The sequence below is a fragment of the Falco punctatus genome, assembly GCF_963210335.1.
Source record: "Falco punctatus genome assembly, chromosome: 11".
Taxonomy (NCBI): domain Eukaryota; kingdom Metazoa; phylum Chordata; class Aves; order Falconiformes; family Falconidae; genus Falco; species Falco punctatus.
In genome coordinates, this window is record NC_137591.1 from 6,611,629 (window position 1) to 6,638,903 (window position 27,275).

At 40.4% G+C, this 27,275-nt stretch overlaps 1 protein-coding gene across 10 annotated transcripts in view; it reads left to right on the forward strand.

Annotated features, from left to right (window-relative positions):
* The window catches only part of GLIS1 (GLIS family zinc finger 1), a 214,094-nt gene that overhangs the window by 61,568 nt on the left and 125,251 nt on the right, over window positions 1-27,275 (forward strand). The window contains exon 2 of one of the 10 annotated variants that reach the window (XM_080406201.1): window positions 26,643-26,710. The exons of 8 other annotated variants lie outside the window; for them this stretch is intronic. The gene's annotated coding sequence lies outside the window, so the exon portion shown is untranslated. Of the gene's footprint in view, window positions 26,711-27,275 lie in introns of all 10 variants that reach the window. One more of the 10 variants, XM_080406203.1, reaches the window with a different exon arrangement.

Here is a 27,275-nt window from a genome sequence, read left to right on the forward strand (position 1 = left end):
TCTTACTGCAACCTCTGCTTTGCCCAGGATCACCGAGATCTGGTGGGAACAAAGCAGTTTGCTCTTAGTGGCATGAGCAGCTGCACTTGCATTTATGTCTCTGGGTGCTTTTAGGACAGACAGCTTTATCAACGAAGAATTGTTTATGCCCCGGTTACATGGGAAGCTTGCTGCTTCAAATGAATCCTAGGGAATATTTGGACTTCTGTGGTGGGCAGGCTGGCAGTGTGAGTAAATGGACAGAATTCAACTGAAGCAGGTTGATGTTGTGTGGTTCTGCCTTGTGCCTTTTGGGATGCCAGCATGTAGCCCTGGCTGGCATGGACCTATTCATTGCCTGGGAGGAACCTCTCATGTGGAATATTCCCCCAAGGTTCAGCATATGTCTTAGCTCATCTTTCCTAAGATTTGAAAAACCTTACTGAGATTTAGGAGGGGTTATCCAGTTCTTGCTGTGCATATTTTTCTTTCCTCTTGCCCTGTTTCCTTATTTTTTTATACTAGTCTTCCTATCATAACATTAGTGTAGGTGTTTGTCTTTTTTGAGGCTATTTCCAATGATGTAACTGTATTTTAACTCATATTTATAATACATTGGTCAGCAGTGTTCTGGCTTAACCAAGATGCTGAGGCCACCGTTCCTTTATGAATAAATAGATGTTTATTCACTACTTCTATTTGTAATATGGCATGTCTATATTAGCAAAGATTACCTATTTGATCTTGACAGCAAAGCCCATGATAAACATCTGGAAACACACCTTCCAACGGGTTTTAAGCCATGACTCTGAGAGAAGCTTCTTTATTTAAGTAAAGTTTCCAAGATTCTCTGGATCACCAGTTTAATTTTCTTGTTTACCAAACAAAGGGTTGCATTTTACACAAGCCAAATGAGCCTGGCACTGCAAATAAAAAACAGATTACATTCGTTGCCATTAGTCACTCAAACTTAAAGGGCAGCTCCTCCCTGAAAAGCAGCTCTTGAAGATTTCCATGTTTTTTGTCCCTTAATATTTCCAAAGTGTATGCACTAAAGCAATACTTTATTTTATTGTGTCAATCTTGCACAATTCTAGTGTGTGATAGCTGTGATGACACCTACCTTCATTTTCTTGTTTGACCTTGTACTAATAAAATGTTTTCACATCTGACAAGCCTGTCTCCTACTCGCTTATGCAGTCCACTCTGTCCACATTTTGTCCCTGATTATACTGAGCCCAATCTGGGTTCTGTTGCACTCGGGAAGAGTGGAACTGCTTGTTTTTCAGAGATTTTTTTTTTTTTTGGGAGGGAGTGGATAAATGATGGGTGGCATAAATTTTCAGCATTTTCTCCCAGTGATTAGATCATATTGTGTCCTGAAAGAATCCTGCTGTTGGCTTTCAATGTTCCTCTGCTTTAGGTATAATACTTCTTGCCTTGTCTTCAGGAAAGTTGTTAATTTGCTTTGCTCCTGATCATTTGTCTTCATCACTAATCCTATTATCCTCTTATTCACTCTATGGTGGCTTCACACATTAGGTTATTTTCCTGTGTCTGAAACAACTACCTCCCTTCCTTTAGATGGAATTCCCAAACACATGCCAGGCCGTCACTGAATTCATCTACACTATGCTCTTCATCTGAGTCTGTGCTGGAGACCAATAAACCTATAGGGAGTTAGCTGACAAAGCCAATTGTTATTGTTATTTCCTAAGAAAACATGCTTGCATTTTCTTTTTCTTTCTCTGAATAGCTAAATGATCTTAACAATAGTTCTCTTGTTCTTTCTCCTTTATTCGCTTCTCCCTGCCATTTTGCTTCATGAAGTTAAACTACTGATAGATCTGTGCTGAAGGGCATCTCTTAGGCTTGCCACAGCAAGAAGTATGTCATGGTGAGATTCTAGGTCCTTCTGCATAAGTTTAACTCTGACCTGCAATACATGTGGTTATTCTAGAAAAAAAGAGCATCACTTTAAGACTCTGTATGATTCTAGCTTTCATAAGAACAGCATGCTTACCTTATGGATAGTGAAACATTCCTAATGGTCTTAATGATCCAGTCCGGCTTCCAGATGCTTGGGTTTGTTTGTAATTGTGGTACATATATAATTGTTGCTGGGAAGCTTCCCTGGATGGGGTCATTTCAATTTCATTTGGATCCTGAGCTGTATCTCAGTAAGAATATAGACGATCCCTGCTGAGGTATTGTGTCTGAATGTGCATATGTATAGATACATATATACATACACACACACATATATATATATATATGACTCCTGGGCATTCTCCAGGCAGAAGTTTCTGGTGTCAAAGGCAAGGTGGCCCAGCAACACAGAGAAAAATAATCTAGAGCCTTGCCTTAATCTCCCACTGCAAACGTTATAATTGCAGATCTTGATGTCCCCATGAAATACTCATGAGCTACCTGATGAGATCAGATGAGCTGAATACAATTTTACACTGTTATCCAAATTCTGCATTTGTTCAAGCCAATCTGATGAATATTCCATTTCTTTTCATGTAACTGTCTGGAGAGGTTGCTGCTGTGTCATTAAAGGGATCATGTGGCTTAGTAGACTGAGCTTCAGAATATGTCATTGGAGACTGCTATGTTAAAACCTCCTGTAGTAAAAACCAAGACTAAAAACTAACATTCCTATGAGAGATTTCCACAGATCCTCACCAAAGGTTTCTATTAAAGGTGGCATAAATCTGTGTGCTTGAATTGCATTTACCTAGCTGAAATTTTGATCCGGGTGGCACTGATTATTGGAAAGTACATTTGCATTGCACTTACCTATCTTGTCTTTTAGAAGGCCAAATGCTTAAGTGCAAGCAGATGAGTAATTTAAACCATTGTGGACTACACACAATCCAGTGAATAAACAGCTCATTAGATAGTGTAAATCAGCAGTGAAGCTGTAGAAAAAAACATGCCAGCTAAAAGATTTGATATATTATCCTTATAGTTTTCAAAGACATGCACATTTCATCCTGATACAGCCATCTTAATTTAAGCCAGAATTTGTCTCTGAACCCTGAGAGACAGGAGATGTGGGAAGCACCATTCAAGAGCGTGAAAAACTCCACAGTAGGGTATCTGTGAGTGATGCAGGGATCTCTGACTTTGTCCGTGTTATTACTGCCTTTTATGATGTGTGACTTGTGCTGTAACAGATTAGAAATATGTTGCTGGAACCTCAAAGAGGCATAGATAGATACAAGTTCTATGAAAGTGTTTAAAAATATGAGTGACATTTCCTAATTATATGCATTAATTTCTTCTAAAATTGTTGGCTATTGCTTTGTTATGTGGCTCTTGATAAACAATTGGTTTTATTTAAACTGAAGGTCTGTTCTCCCTAAACCCTCAACATCCTTGTGGGTTAGCTACACAACCCGTCATTTGTGGCCTCACACAGTCACTGTGGGGATGTTCAGGAATAATGTTATCACACATGCTTCTTGGTGTTAAGTAGAAAAACTGAAGAAGCAGTTGAGGATAAAAGAGAAAGCGTATATTCACAGAAGAAACTTATAACTTCACAGCCAGCACCTTTGCTTTGGAAAGATGAGAACCTCCCCAAAAAAGCAGTTAAAATGCCTGGTTAGGTCTGTATTGTAAACTCACAACAGACTGCAGAAAGCATGGGGCTGTTTTGTCTGTCCCAGCTCAGGACAAAAGCTCAGTCGCCCTGAAACCAGTGAAGGGGAGCCGAAGTCAAGGCAAACACCCAGTACAGACAACCTTTCGGATCTCATGCTTTGGCCAAAAGTTGCTCTGGGCTAATTCCCCAAGTGAGGCTGATACTGCCAAGAGACAAGAGGGCTGTGGCTGTTCCTCCTCAGCTATTAGTATTAAACTAGCATGACTGTGGGAGAGATCAAATTGTATCTGCTGGGAGAAAACCCTCTGGCTTATGCTCCCTTTTTGCCTGCTGGAAGATACAGTGTAGGGCTGCAATATTTGGGTAGTGAATGTTGCTATGCTGTCTTGACTTGCAAGCTCTTCCCATGTAGAGGTCCTTGGAAATGATGTGGTTAACAGTATGTTTGTTTAAGAGGTAAGGGGGGAAGGGAAATTAGTACCAGGTAAAAATGTATATATATGTGTGTATATATAAATTCCCAAAGCATTCACAGCCAGCTACTTAATAGTTTTCATTGAATCAATTTTAAAATGAGAACCTTGTTTCCTTTATTTAATAGAACAAAACGACTTCCATATTCTTGCCTGTAACTAGCAGGGTTTATATAGCATTCTGAAAACAAAGTAAGCATTAAAGTCCCTTTTGCCCATCTGTGGATTGAATAATTTTGTGCAAAGTATTTATTATAAGCACACTATACACTTAAACTTTTTACTGTAGTGGTGACAGATCCAGCACAGAACTGGATTGTTAAGTAGCAAGCACACCACACTTCTATACTGTATAAAAATTTACCAACCTTTCTAAAGGCTCATGAGTTCAAAGGAAAATGTTAGCTCACTTGGCTAATGTGGGTGCTACTTAAAATGATTCTGGAGGTTAGAAGTAAAGCATAAGAGGCTGTGACGAGTTTTAGTTAGAATTGCACAACTTCGTGAAGGTGAAGGAAAAGGGTTGGGTCTGGTACACATGGAGACTGGCCACCTGCCTACTTCCTGGGAAATTGCGCTAGGTACCAGCTGGGTACCACTGGGTTAGATACTAAAATGTCCTTGGGAACCACCTTGGGAAAACTTTAAGATTTCCCTGTTATTTGGCAGAAGTTGGGACTAACCCAGAGGTGACACGTCACAAGTACCTCCCTCTAATGTAGGTGCTTTTAGAATGATTTACAATGGGTTGCTCTAATTTATACACACAACAGTCATATTATGCTGTAAATTGAAGTAGTCTTCCCTTCTTTGAGCTGCACTTTTTTTTACATTCCAGGTAGTTGGTCTGAGAGTTGCACTCTTCCCCCACTCTAGGATTCAGTATATGCTTAACATTCAACTTTCTTGTCAGATCTCAGGGTTTGGGCTCATCCTTCATATGGGTATATATGCAAAGAGCCAAATTCAAGGGGTGGGCTATGCAGGGTACGAGGATGTGTGAGTTACCCACAGGTAAGCATGCTGGAGGGAGTCTGAGTGGAGATGACACATAGGCCAAGGGCTCTTGGAGGTGATGTTAAGTCACACCACCATAGGTTTCCTGTAGCCTTGCTTATACTCATCCCTGGATTTGGCCCACTGACTCTCTGACGTGATCTCTGCAGAATGTCTTGGACGTGGCAGTATAGGCAGCTGTTTTAGTTTGTCTCTGATTGTACTGGTATTAATGATTGGAGAAAAAAAAAGAGCCAGGTTTAAGTTAAAGGTACTTTAAAATATATTTCAAATGTTTCCTGGCAGCCAAAGCACCAGACTCATTTCTCTTTATCTCTTCCAATCTGCTGCCCTCACCATTTGGAATGAGCTGCCTGCCATGCCCTTACATGCAGTCGCAGGGCCAGTCTTGTCTCCAGCAAAACCCCTCCCTCATTTAATTGAGCATCCCAGGGATGAGCATTTAGGGATAAGCATCTCAACTGATGCCTGAATATTTGCCTTTCTCCATATATCTGGTCCCATTTACAAGTGCTGTTTTCTGTTTGGTTATTTGAATCATATCTGCAGTTGGTGATAGGGAATTCATGCCACAAACCCATCATATATCACATCCTTTATTATCTTGATAGGGCTGATGCAAGTTTGCTGTATATTCTGCCCTCTGAAGTGAGGCTGCTTGTCACTGACATTTCATGTGTGAGGAGAATGTCTCTGACTTCTGTGTGGATATGTTCTGACTTTTATACTAAAAAAATTTCTCCTGGTTTTGCTTGGGTTGGGTTATGTCTGCTGTCTGGAAGGGCTTAGGGATGAAGAATGTATCCTTCCACTTTTCCAGCTATAGCTGGTGGTGGGTTGGCCTTGCAGCTATTCTGGAAAGCAGCCTTCTGGACATACAGCTTGTGAAGCAACTCTCAGAATAAACAATTCCTTTTTGCATCTTTGCAATACAGCTGAAAATCAGAGGGGTACACATGTGTGATAGAGGATAGTTGTTGTCCTTTATATGCAACTGCATTCTCTCACGTTATTTTTTCCCTCCAGATTATGGTTAGTAAAGAAGGTCCCCGGAGCCCTCTTTCTCACTGTTCAGCAGGAATGCTGCCTTTTCTTTCAAGCTTTGCTTCATGTAGTGTTCTCGCTATCATTACTGTGTATATAATGCTGCTTTCAGGAGAGATTTGCTCCCATCCTTGCCCGAATTGCAGACGGACCTGTAAGAAAGGTACAAAGCCAGAGGAGTGCTGAGTTCCTGTATTCCCTTTCTGGATCAGAAGAGTGAAGAAGACATTCCTGAATGTATGTCTCTGGATTAGGTTTCTGTTGCTCGTAAGTCTTTGAGCTTGCATAGGTGCTGGTTGAGCTAATGCAGCAGAGGGTAACTACTTCCCCAACATGTGCAGTTTGTCAGATTTCCTTGAAATCTTGTGATCAGTTTTGGAGAAAGGCTGGAATAACAGCTGTTTTGCTATGCCATTTCCGAAGTGTTCTCAAGAGTTACACTCTGCAAGGTTAGAGGTGTGGACAAATGTAGGGAGGGAGGAGCAGTGGGAATGTTTCATGTTGTTGTGAGTTTGGGAAAATGTCTTTGGTGTGCAGTTGGAGTTTATTGTTGTAACCAAGAACAATAAACGTAATAACTGAGAATACAAAGAAGTATTTCAGGATGTTACAAAGTCACAAAAAATAAAATTATTTGTCCTATAAAAGCCCCCCCCCTTTTTTTTTTTCCTGTTGGATAATGACCTAAACCCTATTTATTTCCAAACAGTCAATTTGCACATCCGTTCTGATGTTACTGTCTAGGTTTGTTTGCTATTATTCTTTGATGGGAACACCTAAATTATTTACAGTTCACAGCAAGAGCTGTTTAGTTGGGTTGGTTGTTTCTTCAGGCGTGTAAGACATTCAGGAGTTTGATATGTGGATGAGGGGAATCTGATGAAATACTATATAAGTGGTGAATGTGATTTTTACTTCTGTTGAATCTTGCACCTGATCCAATGTTAGCTAGAGTTTTAAATTTATAATGCTTGTGTCAAGGAGAAACTTGAAAATAAATCATGTTTTATAGTCTCGATAATGTGGTGTCTGTTCCAGCTGATACTTCATTTCTTCAGTCCTTTGATTCTTTCCATATGAAGGCAGCAAATACTTCCATCAGGTTGATATGGTCATTTCTTTTCTTAGAAGTTGGATACCTTCAAAATGGTTTGAGTGACTGCATCTCTAAAATTTGCATAAATAAATCAACTATGTACTGTGGCTTTTGTGATGTTCAGTGTCTTTTTATTATTTGATGATTAAATGTAATGCAATTTACTAATGAAGAGATGTATTTTGAAGAGCAAAGGTCAGGGCCAGATTTGAAGACTTCCATTGCCTGAAATGTCTAAAGTAATTTTAATCAGGGAATTTACTTGCCATCATCAAAGCACTTTTCCTTTCATGATTTGAAAAAGTCTTACTGCTGATGTTTATAATTATGGAACACCACCATCAAACCCTTTACTCATCAAACTTCATTACAATGATTTATTTGACATGCAGCAATACTTGTAATGCAGAACAGAAACAGGGCTATTGATTTACCAGCAAATTCATTAAAATTGTGTAAGTATTATTGCCAATAGATACACAAGGAGCATAAATTATTTTATTCCAGTTTTTGAGTTAGAGAGTCTGTCAAGGAGTTCCATATAAAGCAGTGCAGAAAGCTAAAATTTGTGTACATGAGCAGATAATACTGGAATAGCTTTTCATAGTTCAAGAGCTTGTACTGTCACATTTTGCTTAAGAAGGTATTTTGTTTGGTGCAGTCCTGTCTTGCAAGGACACGTATTTTATGACCTGTAATGAAGTCAAGCATATGATGAATGACATATCAAGACTATTCTTTAGATACTAAACAGATGACATAATGGTAAGGAAAAATCATTTGCATTTTTTTGCATCAAAGTTTTGGGTCGATCCAGAAGCTACCATCCATTTGCTGGTATAAAGGATCCTTAAACTTGTTTTTATTTATATTAAAATGATTCCAGAATTGCATGGTAGTATGCTTGCTTGTGTTGTATCTCCAGACTGTTGTTTGTTTTGTATCTCTTAGATTGCGTAGTATGTTATATAGCACCTGCTCCAATGGAGCTGCAATACTGACTTGTTCTTAACTGACGCGATCTGCCAGGAATTGTTGTTACTAACTTTCATCTTGTCATTAGTAAGTGCTTCAAGTTGTTAGTACTGTGCAGGTTGAAAAGCACCGTGCTGTTATGCTGGTGATGGAACTATTTGGAGAAACGTGAAGACTGAGTTGGACTCCAGAGTGAGTCTGTCTCTGTGGAATTTTTCCAGTGAAAGTCAAATGTTTGAAGGGACTCGTGGTGCACTTAAACTGGGCTGACTTTAAGGGCCCATCTTGTTCTTTGTGTGTTTTACTGATTTCCTTGGATTTTTTTTACTTTGCCATTTTCTACAAGCAGCTCCATTTTGTGCGTATTGTGGTTCTGCCAGATGCCATACTAAACAGTATGCTTCTTTCCCCAGTACAGAGCATCTACACCACTGTTGTTTGGTTTCCTTGCCTAGCCTCAGGCAGGATTTGTTTTTTTAATTACAAAGTTAATTTTTTTCTTTGGACACAATTCAAACAGCTAACAGTAATGCTCATATATCCCCTAATGCCTATGACAGGTTTTCCGTGTAAACAAAAATTGCATCTGTCCTCAGGGACTAACTTCTATGAGTATATATCATGAAATGTTGGCTATTTTTATAAGGTATGTAAATGAAAATGGAAAATACTGAGAGGCTGTCCTGGAATGTGAAGAGCTTATATTTCTGTCTGAACTTGGGTAAGCAAACCTGTCCTTGCCTTTAAAAATGGTTGATTTATTTGATTCAGGACTTTGTTTTTGGCCAATTGATTGTATGTGGCCTTTCACCTCAGGCTGTATCTAACAGACTCCAGTGCAATCACAGAACTTGAGCAGTCAGGCGTCACATGAGACTACATGATAAGCAGATAGAAAGTATAAGCTGAATTACTCGTTGGTCCTAAAATTGAGTGTTCCTGCAGAAGGAACTGGATTAAATTTGTGGGAAAGGAATTAGGTATTCCAGAAACAGTTTTGTTTCCTCCACCCCACCCCCCCATCCCCTTTTTCCAAATGTAAAATCTGTTTTTCCTAGGAATTTGAAAACAGATATGAATGGATCCTTTCTCCTTTCCTTCCTCTCCTCCCTCGGCATGTGCGATACCAAGTTCAGTGTTCTGTGGGAAAAGGAAGACCATCACACATTTCATGGCCAAGACAAAGTCTGCAGGAATAAGGGATCATACAGAGCTTATTCTAACCATCTGGATGTGGCATACATTAGTCAGTATTAGAAATGGAGCCGAGTCTCTGCCTGATGTGAGTTGTGGGATGGATATGAAACCTTATGGTTCTGCATATAACATTTAAGCAAAGGAGATAGGAAAAGATTATTTCCTCATTTGTAGTTTCCAATTTCCATGGTTAAGGAGCATTTCATGCCTCATCAAAAGCCAGACAGGTCAGTCCTTCCCAGAATAGCCACTGTAGCTATTTCCATTCATTGTCCAGGCTTTGCCTGAATGCCTAGACACCATAACATTTGATATAGAGGCAGAGCAAGTCAGCGTAACTGTTTATTTGCTTTTCTGCAGTTGTGTGAAGCAGCTACATGTTTTTTTTCAACTGATAATTCTTAAGCATTTCAGTGCAGTATTCTAAGAGATGCGTCTTTGCCAAACATCATGTCTCCTCTGTTTATCCAGTTATTTAAAGAATCAAAAGGGAATCTTCTCCCATTAGTCTCTCACTGCTTCTATAGAAGAAGGTATGGCAGGAACATGTTTCATGCAGTCTCTCACCTCATGCTTGGATGTTGAAAAATAATTGAAACTATTTTCTGAAGAGCAGAAAGACTTGGTGGATCCATTTAACCCATGGATGGACCATTTAGTTGATGATGTCTGCTTTTAGGTTGAAAGTGCTCTTTAGTCCCTATCAAGGATGTAACAGCTCAAATTCTGCCCCCTTCAGCTACACAGTGTTTGTCTCTGTGTAGAATTACTGTAGTTCACTCTTTAAAGAGCCTGACTGAAGTAAAGGGAGTTTTGATGATTTGCATGAGCTGAGAACCGGTCCCATGGTCTCCTTGCAGTAGAATGTGACTGTGCTGTGCATGCATGTCTGTCAATGGAGGACAAGTTAGGCACCAACAGCAATTATGGGGATGTGTATTCTGATCAACTGGTAGGATTAACAGAACCATCGTGGGCAGGTCAGGCAGTCATTCATGGCACTGACAGTATTTTCTTCCCAAGACTTTTCCTAAAGTTTACAGGTTTTCCAAGAATATCCCTTCCTTGTGTACAGTCATTGCTTCTGAGGTGCATAAATGTCTCTGATTCTACTAGGAGACAGATTACTGTTGTGTTGATGTTTCAGCTCTTTTAAAGAGCCTGTGGATAGGAGCAGAGGTGTTCGTGGAGGCACTGGGTGTCAGGGCTTTGGCATCAGTATAGATTACTAGAGAGTAACAAATCACTGTGTGTCAGTTGCTCAGTTGTGGGTAACCATATGCACACTCTTACCCTGCTGCACCTCCTTGTCAATGGAGGGTACTTCAGCTCTCTTTTCCTAAAGGAAAGCTACCTTAAATTAGGTTACGCTTACTTAAGCAAAGTGCCTGTACAAGACAGTATGAAGTGGTCGGTAAGTAGTAACTTGCCACCTTGCAGATACTTAATTCTGTGTGGCAGAATTCTAGACCTATGAGTTTCTGTTTCCTTTTACTTCAACTATAGCGTTTTCCCCCCCCAGTTCACAAAGAAATCAAACCCAATTTAATCTTCTTCATCTTTTCCTGACTTCAGAATGTGTTTGTATTTCTTTTCACTTTCCTTGGAAGTTCAAAAATGCTCTTGATACTCCACTGAAGAAATATCCTTCCTTAGAGGATTTCAGATAGAATAAAATTTTGGACATTTAATTTTCACGCTCTCCCAAACCACAGCATCCCCCTCAGAAAAATCATCCTTCTTTTTCTTCCCTGAGTGCTCAAACAGAAGGAGAAAAAATTAGCAACTACTCCTTAGATTTGGGCTTTATTGACTGAATTGGCTGATTTCCTTAAGGTCTTTCTCCAGACGAACATAGGACACGAAACTCAGTGTTTATCCCAGAATCACACAAGTGCTCTGAACTGAAGGAAGTGAAGGAAAGGAACTGAGATGGGAAGAGGGTTGTCCTCCTTTTAAAGCAAGTTATTTCTCACAGTTGTTTTTGTTCCATGAGCATTACCAAATCAATCCAGCAGCAACACCTGCAGAAAGCTCTTTTCCACCTACCCTAATGTCAGCAGTTCTGATGATCTGTATACTCAGTCCTGGTCAAAGACTTGTGTTTAAGTGAGGCTGAGAGGCTTGGCTTTCTTCTTAGCTAGAATCTAGAACAGTAAATCATTGTCGGGAGGTTTATGATTAGAGGCCCTGGCCTGGGTATATTCTTAGTCTGTGAACAGTCATGGAGCAGAACATTTCCTGCAGCCATTCCTTCTTCTTGTGAGTGTCTGCTAGCAGCAGTCATTTTGATGGTCATGGCACAAACATACCATAGTCCCAAGGCAGGCTGGAGGGAGAGATGTGATAGTTTGGTTCCCTGGTGATGACAGGCCTTGAGGCCTTGCAAATAAGAGTGTGAGGGCTGGGATGATCCAACAGGGAACAAGCTGGGGAAAGGGAGGGAGGAAGTGGTGACAAGGGACTCCAGGGCTCCTCTTCATTCCCTTCCTTTTGTCCCTTCCTATTGTTTTACTCTGTGGATGCAGCTATGAAAATGTGACTAGGCCACAACTTAAGGTGAAAGGGAAGTTACTGAAATCTGATGCTACAAGAAAATGTGTTGGATTATTCTCTTAAGCTTGACTTTCACATAGGCCCAGATCTCAGATTTGATTGAGCCTTGGGGCTAACTGCACTGTGCCCCATTTCTGACTGCTCCTTGGCTTGAGCTGTTATTTTGCCCCCATCAAAAACCCTAATTCCCAGAAAGCATTTCTCAGTCTTTTCTATCCTCTGATCCAACTTACTTGCCCTCACTGAAACGTGCTTCAGCAAGGTTCTGACAAGCTGTCCTTTCGCTAATTGGTAATCTGTTGGGGAATGGTCCTTGCAGCACACAAGGCATTGCAGTCTGAGCTAATTTGCCAAAAATGAAGACAGATTGTAGAAGGTATAGAAGCCTACTCTAAAGAGCTTACTTTCTCCCTTTTTTTTTTTGCTTTTTCATCAGTTTATTTGTGATAGGAGGCATATCTGTGGGGGATACTTGCACTGATGTTTCCCTGAGATGCTTCCAAAGATCCTTCCTTCTCCTTTAAAATTTACCATGAAGGTTTCTCCTGTCTGGCAGTGACAGCAGAGGCTTAGGAGGTTCAGGCTTAGCTCCAGTGAGTATCCCAAAATATATATGTGTATGCAGTTCTGGAGCCTGTTCGAATTATCCATACTTCTTCCTGACAAAGATCATGCAATTCCCTGTGTGCTCTCTGGCTATATTTTAATATACTTTTTGTGAAGGCTTTGTATTAGGTCTTGCCAGCAAATACATAAAGCATTGAAATGGAGGTGGCCAGACAGCAACAGTTTGACAGTAACTTCTCTGTACAGGGTGATTGTATGGTCCTGTAGAACTTGGGTGTCTCTCAGCCTTTAATATATTTACTTTATTGGTATCCCTATAAGATACAGAAGTACTTTTACTCCCGTTTTACCAGAAAGGTGTAATGTGCAGGCTGAATTCAATGACTTGTATGATGACCATCCAAAATGTGAACCTGTCAGCTCCAATATTTCAATCTTTGCTGTAATCCAGGGACCATTCTTTCTTCCAGGCCTTCAAGTGGACATAGGCAACACAGTGTTTGAAGAGAAATCATATACTGTTGGTGGAAAACCTGAAAGTGCCCTAACCGTACCCTAATTAAGGTGTCCTAAGAAAACAACAATAAAGACATCAGCTGTGATGGAAGTGTTGAGCTTGATAGGGAGGCCTGAAAGATTCAAACAATGAAGGGTTATTTTTGAAAGAACAGTAAAATAGATGGAACATATGGCAGATTAATTCCATTAATCCCTGAAAGCATATCAGTTCTATCAGTCATTTTTGTTAGCTGGCCATGCTAGTGTTTTCTGCATCAAGGTGATCCAGTAAAACTTAGAGGAATTTGTAAGGTTTATTTCATGTTACTGGAATCTGTCTAAGCTGGAGTTTGTACTGGACATCGACAGAATCTGCAGTTTAGAAAATCTGTGCTGCTTCTTGGTTTGCCTGTTCTGTTGCATATAATCGACCAATAGAGAGTTGCTTCTCCTGTAATCTGACATGAATTGAAGTGATCATAAGGTGACTTTTTTGTGCATGGTTGTTTTGGATTTTTTCCTCTTATAGAGGAGTGCAGTCTTCCTGCATTGCAGTTAGTAGCTCTTGTTAAAAGCTAATTTGCAAAAATAGTACTTAATTGTGTGTGTATGTGCACTTAATTCATATAGGCAGGACCTCTGTTTGCTATATAGATTAAGAATCGGTATCCTAGCAGCTAGTAATACTAAAACCACTCTGGAGCATCTGAAAGGCACTGATTGCAGTGGAACATGCAGCTTTCTAGGTGTCAGAATCACTTTCTGTAGTGCCTGAGGCTTTCATGGATACTTCCCACCAAAACCTGACTGTTCAATGTTGGTTTGCTTGTCAAGTTCAAAGCATGGGTTCGTGTGGCAACAGTACTGATGCATCTGTGGAAATTCTGGCTGCATTAGCTTTGGCAAAGAATTATGAGTGGTTTTGAAGATTTTAAAAACATTTGGGGAATTAGCAGTCATTTTTCTCCACATAAAATATCTTTCAAAAAAATATTGACTGTGTTAAAAAAAACTTGGTCTGTGCTGAATTTCAACTGAGTTAATAAAAAAAAAAAATCTTAAGACTTTTCCAAGCTACTGAAGTGTTGGCAAGATGAAAACCTAAGGAAAAAGAAGTAATTCCTGGCAGGATGCACTTGTTTTGTGTTTTGTTACATTTATCCATGAGTCTATTGTTGCTACTTGCTTTCAGTAAAAGGCAGTTGTCATATAAACCTTACTGTGATCACTGAGCCAATCTGTAATCATAAAGAAAAGGTTAGAGTCAGGTAAATCAATTAACGTTATTCAGAATAGACTGATAATGTTTAAGGGCTGCCTTGACTGACTGTAAACTTTTCTTCCAGAATCCTTATTAAAGAATCAATAGAGCAACCTCGAGCACTATACCAGTAGAAAGAGAGAGGGAGAATTTAAAAAACTCTGAGTTGGTAGTGACTGTTCTTGCTGTATAATTAATACAGACTTCTGTCTTGCAGATTTTTTTGCATAGTTCTATTTTAATAAATGCTAATGCTTTACTGGAGAATCATTAGGCAACTTTCAGCAGTGAAATGCTCAGAAATGTGCACGGTGCACTGTTCATTCATGGGAAGTTAGAGCCCCTCTGCTAAACCCTATAAATGTATGTAAAAGTGTATTGCTTTCTTTAAACTGAGGCCCCATCATTGACTTCAGCGTACGTCACATTGCAATAAAACTGTGGCCTTCAGTATCTTCTGAAAGCATCACTATTACAGAATTACACAATAGATGTTAAAACTTGATGGCTGGAGAACAAGATGTAACATGCCTTAGAGGGGCAGGGTCATAGTAAGTGTCAGATTTAGATGTAATGTTTCCTGGCAGGACAGCAAGACTTGCCATCCCTTTGGAGTAGGATGAGAAGGGACATTTATAGGTAGAGCAGAGCTTATCCTTGCAACAACAGTGCATCCTTTAGGGCTAGGAGTGGTGTATTTCTGTTGGCCAGTTGCACAGAGAGATTACAGGAAGGTAAAGTAATGTTTCTGGGATGTGGCCAAAGTTCTGTGATAGGTGGAAGTGCCAGAAGGAAAATAGTGGCAATTGAAATAGGTGCAATTGAGGTAAAACACAAGAGTGAAATCCTAATACCCATACTTCTTTCTGATTTGGTTGTTTCTTTAGGTAAAATTTTGTAGGCTTCAAAGAAGGTTTTGGCTGCAAGGTCAGGATTTGGTTCACTAAATATTTTAAATTATTCTTCGTAGTTAGTTTCTAATAAAAACGTGGATGATTAAGTCTGGGAGAGCTGTGATTTTAGACCTTGATTCTGCCTCACATTCTTGTCTTTCAGAGGGAACTTTGTCCAGTGTTTCTCATTTATAACAGTTTAGTACCAATGTAGTTCTCATCCCCAGATGTCTGTGTATCTCTGAAAAAATACAGATGTGTCTGAGATACCATGTTTAATTTTATAAAAATTGCTTTTCCCTTAGTACAACTCTTAACTGCTTGAACTAAAGCAACTCTTCTAGGGTTCTCTAAATAAAACAAAATGTTTTAACTTTAAAACTTGAACAGACAAGGAAGCAGTACAGCAGGGTGGTGATAATGAAACACAGTGAAGATACTAAGAATAGACGTGTATATATGTATATATATTCTATAAGAATAAACAGTGAAGATACTAAGAATGCTTCAGCAGCATCCTGTAAGCTGTCAGGTACCACTTAGCAGAGAGAGTAGCTACACCTGTGTGGTTTGTTTTTTTCTAAAAACAAAGGTTATGTTTCAAGGAAATATATTTATTCTAGGAAAAACAAATAACTGCACTTAAATAACAAACTAAAACAAAAAATTATTTTATCTTTGTGTAAGGTACGTTATTATTCATATGCATTTGTATCTTTTTTGGTCTCCTGTACATCTAAGTTGTCTGGGGGTAAGGCTTGTCTGTCTTGTTTTGTATTTGCACGTTACTAGCAAAAGGAAATTCACTTTAGGACTAGAGATTTCAGGCACTATGGCAATATGAATAATGAACAAGTACTGAGTTTCCTGTCTCCTTATCCCAATTGATCATGTCACTGTATTGCTATGAAGAGCAACTGTGTGTATGGTACAGTGCAAATTAGGAAACTGGCCTCAAAATACCTTTGTGTCTTGTGCTGAAATCCCATACTGACAGGCCATGCTGAATTTAGAGTGCTAGGTTATTAAAAATACAGGGTTTCTAAGCAACAGTGTTTATAGAAGGAACACTTCTTGTTCCCAGTTTTGCCTTTGACTGCTGTATCTATAAAATAGCTTAAACCAACAGTACTGAGGAGGTTTCAGTGTTGCAAAACGATTAATTTTGATACTAATGAAATGGGGCCCTGCTGCCTGCCTTGTGTTCCAGCGTACTTGCACTGTTTATAGGCACGGTACAGGATCTTGCACTGAGTGAGTTGCTTTGAGCTCTCTCTACTTTACAAAGCGTATTGTTTAGGTTGTTTTTGTGAACAGCAGTTCAGTGATCCATAAAATAACATAAATTATCTCGTAAGATAAGAACTCGAAAAGGAAAACCTTGCATTGACTAAAATCCTAGTTTATGGGATTTTATAAATACAATATTCTAAAGAACAGAAGAATGTGGTACTACAAACTATGGAAAATGCTGTTTTACAAAGAAAACAAGTTCTGCTTGTCTTGGTGTTGTGTATCTTTCCCCTTCTTCCAGATGATTTATGTAGTGACTTTCACAAGCCTTATGGCATGTTGTTGAATTCCAAAGGAACTTTACTTATATAGAGATGTGTGTGATAGGATTAAAACTCAAGTATCTGCCATTTAAATGCTAATATCTCATGATTAGGAGAATTTGGCAGTAATTACCAGAGCCAGTGATGGTGCATACTGATTTGAGGTAATCAGTGATGTTGAGTGCCCTATGCTGGGAGTGGAACCAACACTGTCTTATGTCAGGGTCAAAGCAAAGAGAGATGTTTTTAATAGATACTGGCTATGGATGACTTTGCATAGGATGCAAAGTCTGTTTGCATAGGATGCCTGCTTCTTAGACCTTTGGTGTTGGTGAAAGGCTTTTCACTGCTGTGTATGGCTGAGCCCAGTGCAGGGTGGTGACAGGGTGTCAGCCTGCAGTCCTGTGAGAACTGGCCATCCTGTTGCGTTTTTGCCATTCTTTCAGCTGTGCAGTGGTGAGATCAGGCTGCTGCATACATACTATTTTATAAAATCAGTATGTTTATAAAATTTAAGTAAGAATAATGTATGAGATCACTTAAGAGGGGTACTGTGATCTGAAGCAGCTGAAAGAAAATGATGCCTGTTTTAATTCAAAATGGTGATTTCAAAGAGAGTCTGGTGAGATTTCATGATTATTCCTGATTTTGTTTCACAAATGAACTAAAATTTGGAATAGTTTGTTGGTTTTTTTTTTTTTTTGAGAGAGAGAAATGGCAGAACAATTTTCATGAATCAGTATCAAATTTATTTGAAGAGAATTTTATTTCCCCATATGTCAGGAGTATCGTAAAAGTATTAATCTCTCCAGAGTGTCCCAAATCCATGCAATATTCCCAAATGCTAATGTTTGTATTGGCACTTACATGTTTACAGATGTATGTGCAAATCCAGTCTTCTCCCTCCTGATTTGGTAATATAGAAGGCTGCTGTGACAGCCATTTCTCCTGCAACCTGTGGAGGCTTCCTCATTTAGTCCTTGCCGAATTTACTGTCAGGTGCTATGATGATTTTGAATCATCATAGAATCATAGAATACCAGCTTGGAAGGGACCTCAGGGATCATCTAGTCCAACCTTTCTTGGGAAAAGCGCGGTCTAGACAAGATGGCCCAGCACCATGTCCACCTGAATCTTAAGTGTCCGATGTTTGGGAATCCATTTTGTCTGGACCTTGCTCTCTTTAGGGAGTTCATTGATGTCCAAGCAGAATGCATGCCATCAGATTGTGGAATATAATTTGTAATAAAATAATAGTAAAAAAAAAAGCCAAGAGGTGAAAGTTGTGGTATTGTGTGCAGATTTCTTAGGCCTTTTTTTTTAATTATGTATTCTGTAGTAACTAATTCCTCCAGGATAGTTTGTATCTAGATTTGTCCAGCTTCAGTGGGAGCGTGTTGAGTGAGCATGGAACAGAGTGCACAACACACAAGATCTAATCTAGCAATGGCATGTGTGCAAGCAAAACTTTGCATTCATGCATTGCCCCAGGGATTTCACTGGGGCTCTGCCTGGGCACCCAGTCCTGCCTACATGGAATAAATGGCAAATAGGAGTCATGTGTCTGAAAGCAGCACAGAACTGTCAGATGCTTGTTTTAGCCAGCCTTTACTATTTGTATAAACACTGTAAGCACTCTGTTGCAAAGCTTGGAAAACATTTTGCTCTGCCTTCTTTGTTTTGGTTTGATTTTATTTAGATGCATCGTTTTACATTTTGAAGAAATTAACCCAATATAACCAAACAGATTGCACAGAACGTAGAGTAAGGTTTTACAAGCAAAACTTGTTTCCTCGTGTCCTTTCTCTTCTGGAACATAATTTTACCACCCCCCCACCCCACCCCCACCCCAATTCGAAACAGACACTGATTTGCTCATAACTAATGTTAAAAAAAACCCATATCCAGATATCCACTGGTTTGTGAATGCAGAGTCACACTTTATTGAAAATGCACTAGGCTCAAATGTTTATTTTAGACAACAATTCTGAACACTGGGAAGTTATGTGTCTTACATACAAATATTAGTCTTTCATCTGTCTTCAGAACAAGCAAATACTGAGAGATGAACTTGCTCATACTTTCACTGCCGCTCGGGTGAAGTATTTTAGACACAGAGGTACAAATTTGCTTTTCATGTTGGCTTGTTTTTCTGTATGTCTTTGGGATAATAAATACAGAGGAAAGATAGATTCATTATTAACTTCCTAGGGACTGGCCGTCTGATTTATGGCTTCAAAGTGTCTCCATTTAATCTGTCAAAACTGATTTTAAACTTCATTTGTCTTCTGTTTTTGGCAGCACATTTTACCTTGAAATCAACTGTTTGACATGCATTGTACCAGAGTCACATTTTAAAAACATTTACAGTACGTTGAAAAAAAGAACAAAAGTTTCAATTTGGTACATCTGCTTTCAATATTATGCATCTCTAAAAGTGAAAACAATTTGAGAGTTGGCATTGGAAATGTTCTTATTGTAGCTGTGAGCACAGCATTTAGGTAACTTTTATAAGAATAGAGTAATAATTACAGAAAATGAATTGTCACTGAATAAAATTCTCCTGTGATTATCACCAATTACAACTAACAGCTCTGGTGGCCTGCTGATTAGATGCAGAGAATAGTTTCCCCAAACTGAAAGATAGGCCATTTCTCAAAGATTTTTTTAAAATTGCTTTCAGAGACTGCATTCCTGAGCATGCGGCATTAACAGGCCCTCAGGCTTTGCACAGGCACCTCACAGTGTAGGCTACCTCTTCCAGCAGGAGAGCCATCTCTGGAGCTGATAAAACTCTTCCTGCTCCCCCTTCGCAGTAAAGGAGCAGAGCCACAACTTTGAGCTTCTCTCCAGACTCTGCCTTTCAGGCACTGATCACCACTCATTCCTGACTCTGAGCTGTGGAGTTGGAATAGTGGGAGAACAGTGCATTGGAGGTGGAGGCGTGTGGTACAGCAAAAAGGAGCTAGGTACTTGGTGGTGAGCCCTACAACAGTGTTGTAGCTTCACTGAGTTGTAAGAGAAAAACCTTTGGCAAGTACACGTACAGCTCAGTGTTCCCCTGCAGTCCTCATAGTTTTTAATCATAGCTGCATAGGCTTGTTTTTATGAGAACAGCCTTTCCCCATCTTGCATTTTTTCATCCCTACTGTCACTGTGTATTAGTTGTTTCCTGCACTAGTCTGGATGATTATCAGTAGGGGAATAAAGAAAAAAGGGAGTAAAGATCACATGAGAGGGTGTATTAGCAATAAAAACGCAGGGTTATGGGGAGCTGGATGGACGTGCTGGCAGTGAGGGTAGATCAAAAAGACATTGTTTTAGGAATATTCTGCAGAAGGGCCTGAAAGTGAAGTGAGGGCTGAGAGTTCCAAGTCAGAGGTAAAACCTATGTTATGAAGACCTTGTGGTAGGGACTGTTCAAAGTAAGAGTGAGAGGAAGAAGCAGCCTGAAGGTGCAGTGGTCAGTTTTTTAGCTGGATGGAGCTACCTTTGATGACTTATCATCCATGAAGTGATATCAGAGACTGAATTTTTAAGTGGTGGTAGACAGACAATAGGGAAGACAGGGTGGTTACGCTTGGTTTTGTAATTGAGATTATCAGTGTTAAGGTGAAGAGGGAGGAGAGAAATAAAGGACATGAAATTTTCATTGGAAATTAAGAGGACATGAACAGGGTCTGTCCTCTGAACAGCTCACTGGAGTAATGTCTTATCCCTGTGCATCACAGGGGTTACTCGTGGTTCCCACTAATTAAAACAGAATAACCTGGTGTTCATGTATGCAATCACCAGTTCAGAGAAGTCTGCTGGGGCTGAAACTCCTGGCTTGCATTTGCCTTGGACCTGCCTGGTGTGGCATTGGGGGATTATTGCCTGTGTTCTCATCAATGTAAGGAAGGATTTAAGCAGTTTCATTTTTTTCTGTACGTGCCTGATGCTGAGCCTGGGGTTTTTATTCTTTCAATTATGCTCTGTAGCACTTGGAATGCTTAACAGAGCCAGGCACAGGCAGTGCATAGGGATGAGAGCACTGGAATAGAAAAATAAACAGCGGAAACCCACAGCTGAACTACCAGATGCTGGGGTTTGTCGAGAGTTTCTTATAAAAAACACAAGGATTCTGACTGGGGTCATTATCCCCACCAGCCACTTGTCAGAATAAGTCCCTCTTTTTTTTTTTTTTTCTTCTATCTTCACTCCTCCATGTAAAATGCTCCTGTCCAACCATGACTGAAACAACTGATTAGCTACTGCTTCCCTGGCAGAGAGTACCCACAGTGCCCACACACACAGGGGTGTGCAGGCCACGTATCACCTCTGGAGACGTTGCTGTGACACAGGACTTGCCTTAGACTATATGAGAGCAGAGGGAGACACAGGTCACCAGATGATAGGATGTTTAGGAGGGACTTGTTTTCCTGCTTTACTAAAAGCACTGATGTGAGAATGTGATGGGTTCCCTATCTGGGAACCATATGATGTCATGCTGAGTATATGAACTGGGGGAAGAAGGCCGGGGGGGGATATTCGTCACTGTGGCATTTGTCTTCCTGAGTAACTGTTACACATGATGGAGCCCTGCTGTCCTGGGGATGGCCGAACACCTGCCTGCCCATGGGAAGTAGTGAATGAATTCCTTGCTTTGCTTTGCTTGCGTGTGCAGCACTTGCTTTACCTGTTAAATTGTTCTTATCTCAACCCTCAAGTTTTATATTCCTTTTCAATTCTCCTCCCCATCCCTCTGGGTGAGGGGGGAGTGAGTGGCTGTGTGATGCTTGGTTGCCAGCCGGGGTTAAACCATGATATTCCCTTAGCACTAAGCACGAATTGCAGGGACAGAACATGGTGTCTGAATGTGTGAGCTCTCTCCCTGCCTCTTCTCATGGTTCCACCCCTTCCCTAGTCTCCTGCCAACCATTAACTGCTGGTCTTCACTACCACAGCCTAATCCCAGCACCACAGTTGTTTCTATTGCATGTCAAGAGGTTTGACATGCTGTGCATGGCCTATGATGCAGACAAAAGACATAGAAACCTTAAGCTACAGTTGTGCCAAGGCCAATGCTGCTGTGCTCAGTGGCAGTGGCTCATGATTCCTTTGTGCTCTACTGCTTGTATCTGTCGGTCTCTTAGGCTGTGAACTTTCTGAAGCAGGAGTCATGTTTTTCATTATTCCTGTGCAGAGTAAACTGTAATGGCATTGAAGTCCCTTGTACTTTGGCAATATTAATAAGAAAATAAGAGGGCATGCTGCAGAATTGCACATTTCTCACTGTATGTACAAAGAATGATCCCTTTTCTAGTGCTGAGTGGGAAGGAGGGAGCAAGGTTCCCTCACAGTTCTGCCATGGCATGTGTTTGTGTTTTAGACAAACACTACCTGTGTTATAGAGGTAAAAGCTGGGGGCAGGTCCTTTGCTGTGGCTACACTGTGCGGTGATGAGAGAGGCCATAGATGATCCCTGAGCAGACCACAGTAATTTTGATGCTCAGGCCTCTGCTAGGTGGATGTTTTGCAGCAAAGAAAGTTAAGAAATATCAATGGGCATTAAAGGGAAAGCAAAACCAGAGCAGGCAGTACATGTGCCTGACAGTGACTATAATGTGTAGCAGTCTGAGCATCAAGGGTCTGAGTCCAGAAGAAGGGTCAAGAGAGACTCCTACCAAAGCCAGTAATTGTTTGGTTTGGTTTTTTTTGTTTTGTTTGTTTTTTTTTTTTTAGCTTGTTTATTTTCTATGCAGTTAGCAAAACATGACTCTTCATTATGTGTGGTGTAACCAGTCATTAGCTGTATATACATGGCTGGGATTCAGTTACACAGAAACAAGATACTTTGCTTTTCCACATTGACTGAGAAGAGGAAAACACACTGACATACGGGGGATGTAGACCTGAGCTTTGGGAAGTCACTCTTGCTTGTGTGGGAGTAGTTGCTGCAGCATACTGGTGTTTCTGTAGAGCTTAGTGCTTTCTAAGCATACCCATGGAGTAAGCGCATGTGGCCAACAGCACAGCGCCTGACATCTGAGCTTGCCTTTGAACCAGACTCAGCAGTTTTGCCAGTGCTGCCCTGGACCCAGGCAAATACAGCCTCTGGAGACAGCCTTTCTGGGGGGTGGGATCCCCCCCGGGTGTTACCCTGCAGCGTGAGGACTTGGTAGCTTAAGTCGTGCCAGCTTAGAGATCCCTGCAGCATGCTCTGAGGTGGCCCAGCTTTGCTGTTGCTGGTCCCTTCTTTCCTTGCTTTGCTTTTTGGAAAACTACAGCTAATGATTTACAGTGCAAATAATGCATGATACTCGCTTCTGTCATATTACATGTAGTGATTTTGGAGCTTTGCTGCTCTCATCTTTTCCTTCTTGCTGGCTGCCAGGATCTATGCAAATGAAGGGCTATGACAATGCAAAAGAAAAATTCCTTGGTTTTCTCTTTTTGGGAACTTGAGGTTGCATTCCTCCCTCTTCATCTCAGCTAATTTCGTAGTCAGCGTGCTTGAGATCACATGGATTTCTGCCAGGTAAATACAGATTTTTGTGAGCTGTACTCTGCTCTGTCGGCAATCATTTTAGCTGTAAAAGGCCATGGCTCAGCGCGGGGCTCAGATGACACACATGTTCAGCTTCCAGCTCCTTTATTTTTCAAATGGCTTCAGTTACTCCCTCTCTACTGTCTTTTGCAAACCAGCCATAGTGTTTAGATGTATTCTGCAGAACTTGTGCTAAACCAAACAAGGCAAACCTAAGAAAGGCTTAATTAAAACAACAGAAATCTCACACTCATTGACTCTATTGCTGGAGCCCTTTTTGCCTGTAAACAAAAAATTCAAATGGCTGGTTTTCCCCCCTCAGTTTCTTAAGTGGTTACTGAGCTTCTGCAGTTGCTACATTCCTTAAAAAGTTGTTATTTCTTTTTTGGTCACACACTGGGAGACTCCATTGTTTTCAGTGGTGCCTATTGAGTTAGGCCCATCGACAGCAGAACTCATTCTGGGTCATTAAGTTTGGAGGCACAGTAGTATAATTTGGTGACTTTATTCTGTTTCTTAGCAGAGACTTGTATTAAAGTCATGCACACACAAAACCACAATAACCGTCCTCCTCCCTTCCACCAAACTCTGAGAGCATTGAAGGACCCAGCATGGCAGTCTCAGGTAAAACACGAACAATTTGCTGGCTCAGTGAGAGTTCCTATTCTGATGCTACAGCACAATAATAACTAAAGAAAAAAAAATTGAGAGCTGTATTTAGGCACATATCAGGCAGAAGTAGCAAAACAGCACTGCTGTCTTATGTTATTAATGATTCCAGTACTGTACTGTTCTGGTGTTGACAATTTAACAAGGTTCCTTGGAAAAACTGTCTGTGTTTAAGAGAAGATTCACACAAACAATTCATGATCTGGAGAATATACTATACTGTGAGAAAATGAGGAAGACAGCCAGTTAGTCACTGAAGAAAACGTAGGAACAAAGTCTGAAGTTATCTACAGAGGGAGAAAGTACCAGGTATGTCTTGTGTTTTAATCTAGCACACAAAGGCATAATGAGACCCAGTGCCTGGGAACTGAAGTCAAGCAAGTTCAAACTATATAAAATGTAGCTGAGAACCATGGAACAAACTGCCACAGAAGCAATTCTCCATCATTTAAAGATTCCACTTTGAGATTTGATGTCTTCCTAAAAGATACACTCTAGATCCAACAGCATGTGGTTAGACTAGATGCAGATATCCCACAGGAAATAAAACGCACCAAGCACACTGGCATTCTTTCAGGGTTCAGCCTGTAAACTGTGTAGTCTTTGGAAGGTACTTTCAATTCCTGTGCTATGCCTGCTATTCACGAACTCGGTCACTTCACCATAGGGTCTCCATTTCCCACTTAGAAGTAGTAGTGCTTATAGGGCACATTTCTGGCTCTTTGGTCCTGGCATTTAGGGAACCTTGCACACCTTTTAAACACACTTTACCTGCTATGGGAGCATTTCCATCTCCACAGCTTTTAATCTGGCATTTTTTCCCAGCACTAAATTTGCATAGAAATGCACATTCCAGATACAAATCCTCATCCCTCATTATCGAGGTTAGCAGTGTGCCAAGGTGATGGGAAAGAGGAAAGGAATGGGATGTCTGCCCAGAGTTGTAACAAGCTCAACCTTCTGAGTCTGAGGCCCTCAAATCTGGTCTGACTAGAACAAGAAGATGATCATTCTGTCTGTGGCTCTCTGCTCAGTTTGGTTAATCAACAGTATTTACTGAGCGGCTGGCTGCAGTCTTTATATCTCTATTTGAGCACTGGAAGCTTTTATTAAATTGGAGGTGTTAGAATTTGGCCCTCCAGTGTGCATCTTTAGATACTCAGTTCTAGAAGACTTTGTAAGTCTGAGCTTGCACCTTCTAGTTTTGTAGTACTGTTATTTCACTGCCTATGGATGTGAATCCTGATTGACAACCAGACAAGAACAGAACTGGACCTGGTGACAATATGATTAATGAATTGCTCTCAGTTTCACCGGGTCAGTTAGATCATTGTGTTAGAACGATTTCATGCCCTTCATGTATTCTTGATGGTGGGGACGGTCAACAGAAAAAGTGCTGTAAAACTGAAGTCAGCCCTACTACAGTTTTGAGAATGCCATAACACTGGGATCTGGACAGTGTGCAAGTATGTGCACTTTCCTGAGAGTTTATTTCTAGTGGTTTATGCTGCTAAGTTGAATGATGGAGTGATGGGACCTTGGTGGAGGTAACCTTTACCTCTGCCTGGATGTGTTTGGTAAGTTCTATACTGAGATTTCTGGGCATTTTTCGGAGGGCAGTTTAATGCAACAGTAAGAACCAATGGGAAGACTGGGACATACCAAAGGTTCATTAATGTCATTATGCTGTGTCTTATCCAAGAAAAAAGATAGAATAATTCAGATGAGATTTAACTACTGGGTCTAACTGCCATTGTGCTGCTTCCTTGCTGGCTCACAGTGAAGGAAGTGTGTTACCTGCTACCATCTGCAAAGAACAAGATCTGATAGTGTAAAATGTAGAGAGAAAAAAGGGTAGTATTAAGTACAGAAAAAGGTCTGCTGGAGAGGGTTCAGAAGAGAGACAGAGGGAAGAGATCAGAGCTCTGGAAAACATGATTTATGAGAAAAAAATGAAATAATCAGGGCTGTGTAACACTGGTGAGAGAAGACTGAGTGAAGAAAGCCTTCAAATACACAAAAGGTTGCTGTGGAAGGCAAGAGAATGGACTCTTCTCCATGTCCAGTTTAGACAGGACAATATGTAACGGACTTATTGTGCAAAGGCAGCTTTAATTAGACTTTAAGAAAAAAATTTCTAAGTGAAGTGAAACAACTGAATAGTTTGCTGTGAATGCTGGGGAATTGCTGGAGGTTGTAAAGGACAGATTGGCCAAACAGCCCCTTCAGTTTGTGAGACTGGACTATGCTGTAGGGACACAAGATAGAGTAAATCACCTTCTGAAGATTCTCAGCCCTGTTTTCTGTGATTGCATAATATGTGTATCAGAGTAAAGAGTTTCTCATGATTACAATGACACTTATGTATCTGTTTCTTCACTGGAATACTCAGCTTCATGTAATCAACTGAGATACCTTATTCTCATGGCTTCTGTGGAAAGTGAAGACTCATTTTACAGAAAGATATAGAAGGTAGCAATGATAAATGAAAGTAGAGTGTACTCCGTATACCTCCTAATCCACTGCCCACTACCATCACTGAAAGATTCACAGAGGACTTTTAGCAGGTGCTAAACTTACTGTTTATTCAGTATTCATGTAAGCCAGTGCAATTCATTGAGAACACTTTCCCTTTTTGTAGCAGCCCTTGTACTCTTTAATCTTTCTGCATCATTCTATTTCTGTTTTTCTTATTCCTTGTGCCTTTACCTCTTCACAGGAGATTCCACAATAGCCTCATTCGTACCCTGTCTCACAGTCTGGTGAAAAAACCCCACAGAAGAACAGGTAATGGTGAGGGTGGCATGGTTATCACCAGAATCTGACTTTCTGAAGAGATTGGTAGAGCCAAGATGTTTAGTCCTCCCAGTTCTTGTCTGAAGCTGCCCCATTTTGGATAGACACCTGAACTAGTTATATTTAATTCCTAGAGGAGAGTTTTTCTTCTTACTATGTTACATTGCATATAGATGTTTATTGCACCAATAACTTGTATGTTTGACACTGGTGATGACATTAAGGGGTATGTTTAACATTGCAGTTACAGATAACTGCTATTCTCAGACTTCTGTAAAATTAGGGAGAGGTGCACTTTGTTGCAGAGAGCCTGGAAGAGGCCTCTTCACTGGCAGTAGGCACAGAAGGGTAAATAGAATTACTCCCAAGCATAGTTCTGGTAAAATAGAAAACAACATTGCAAATCACTTGATGTTAAATATATTTCAAATCAACCCTTGAAATAATGCCAAAATCCTGGCAGAAAGAAATGTCAAACAATGAAAACGACAAATGAATAGTAGCAGGGATGGGCTGTTGCTCTTTGCAGCATATATTGGGGAAACAGTTTGACTTG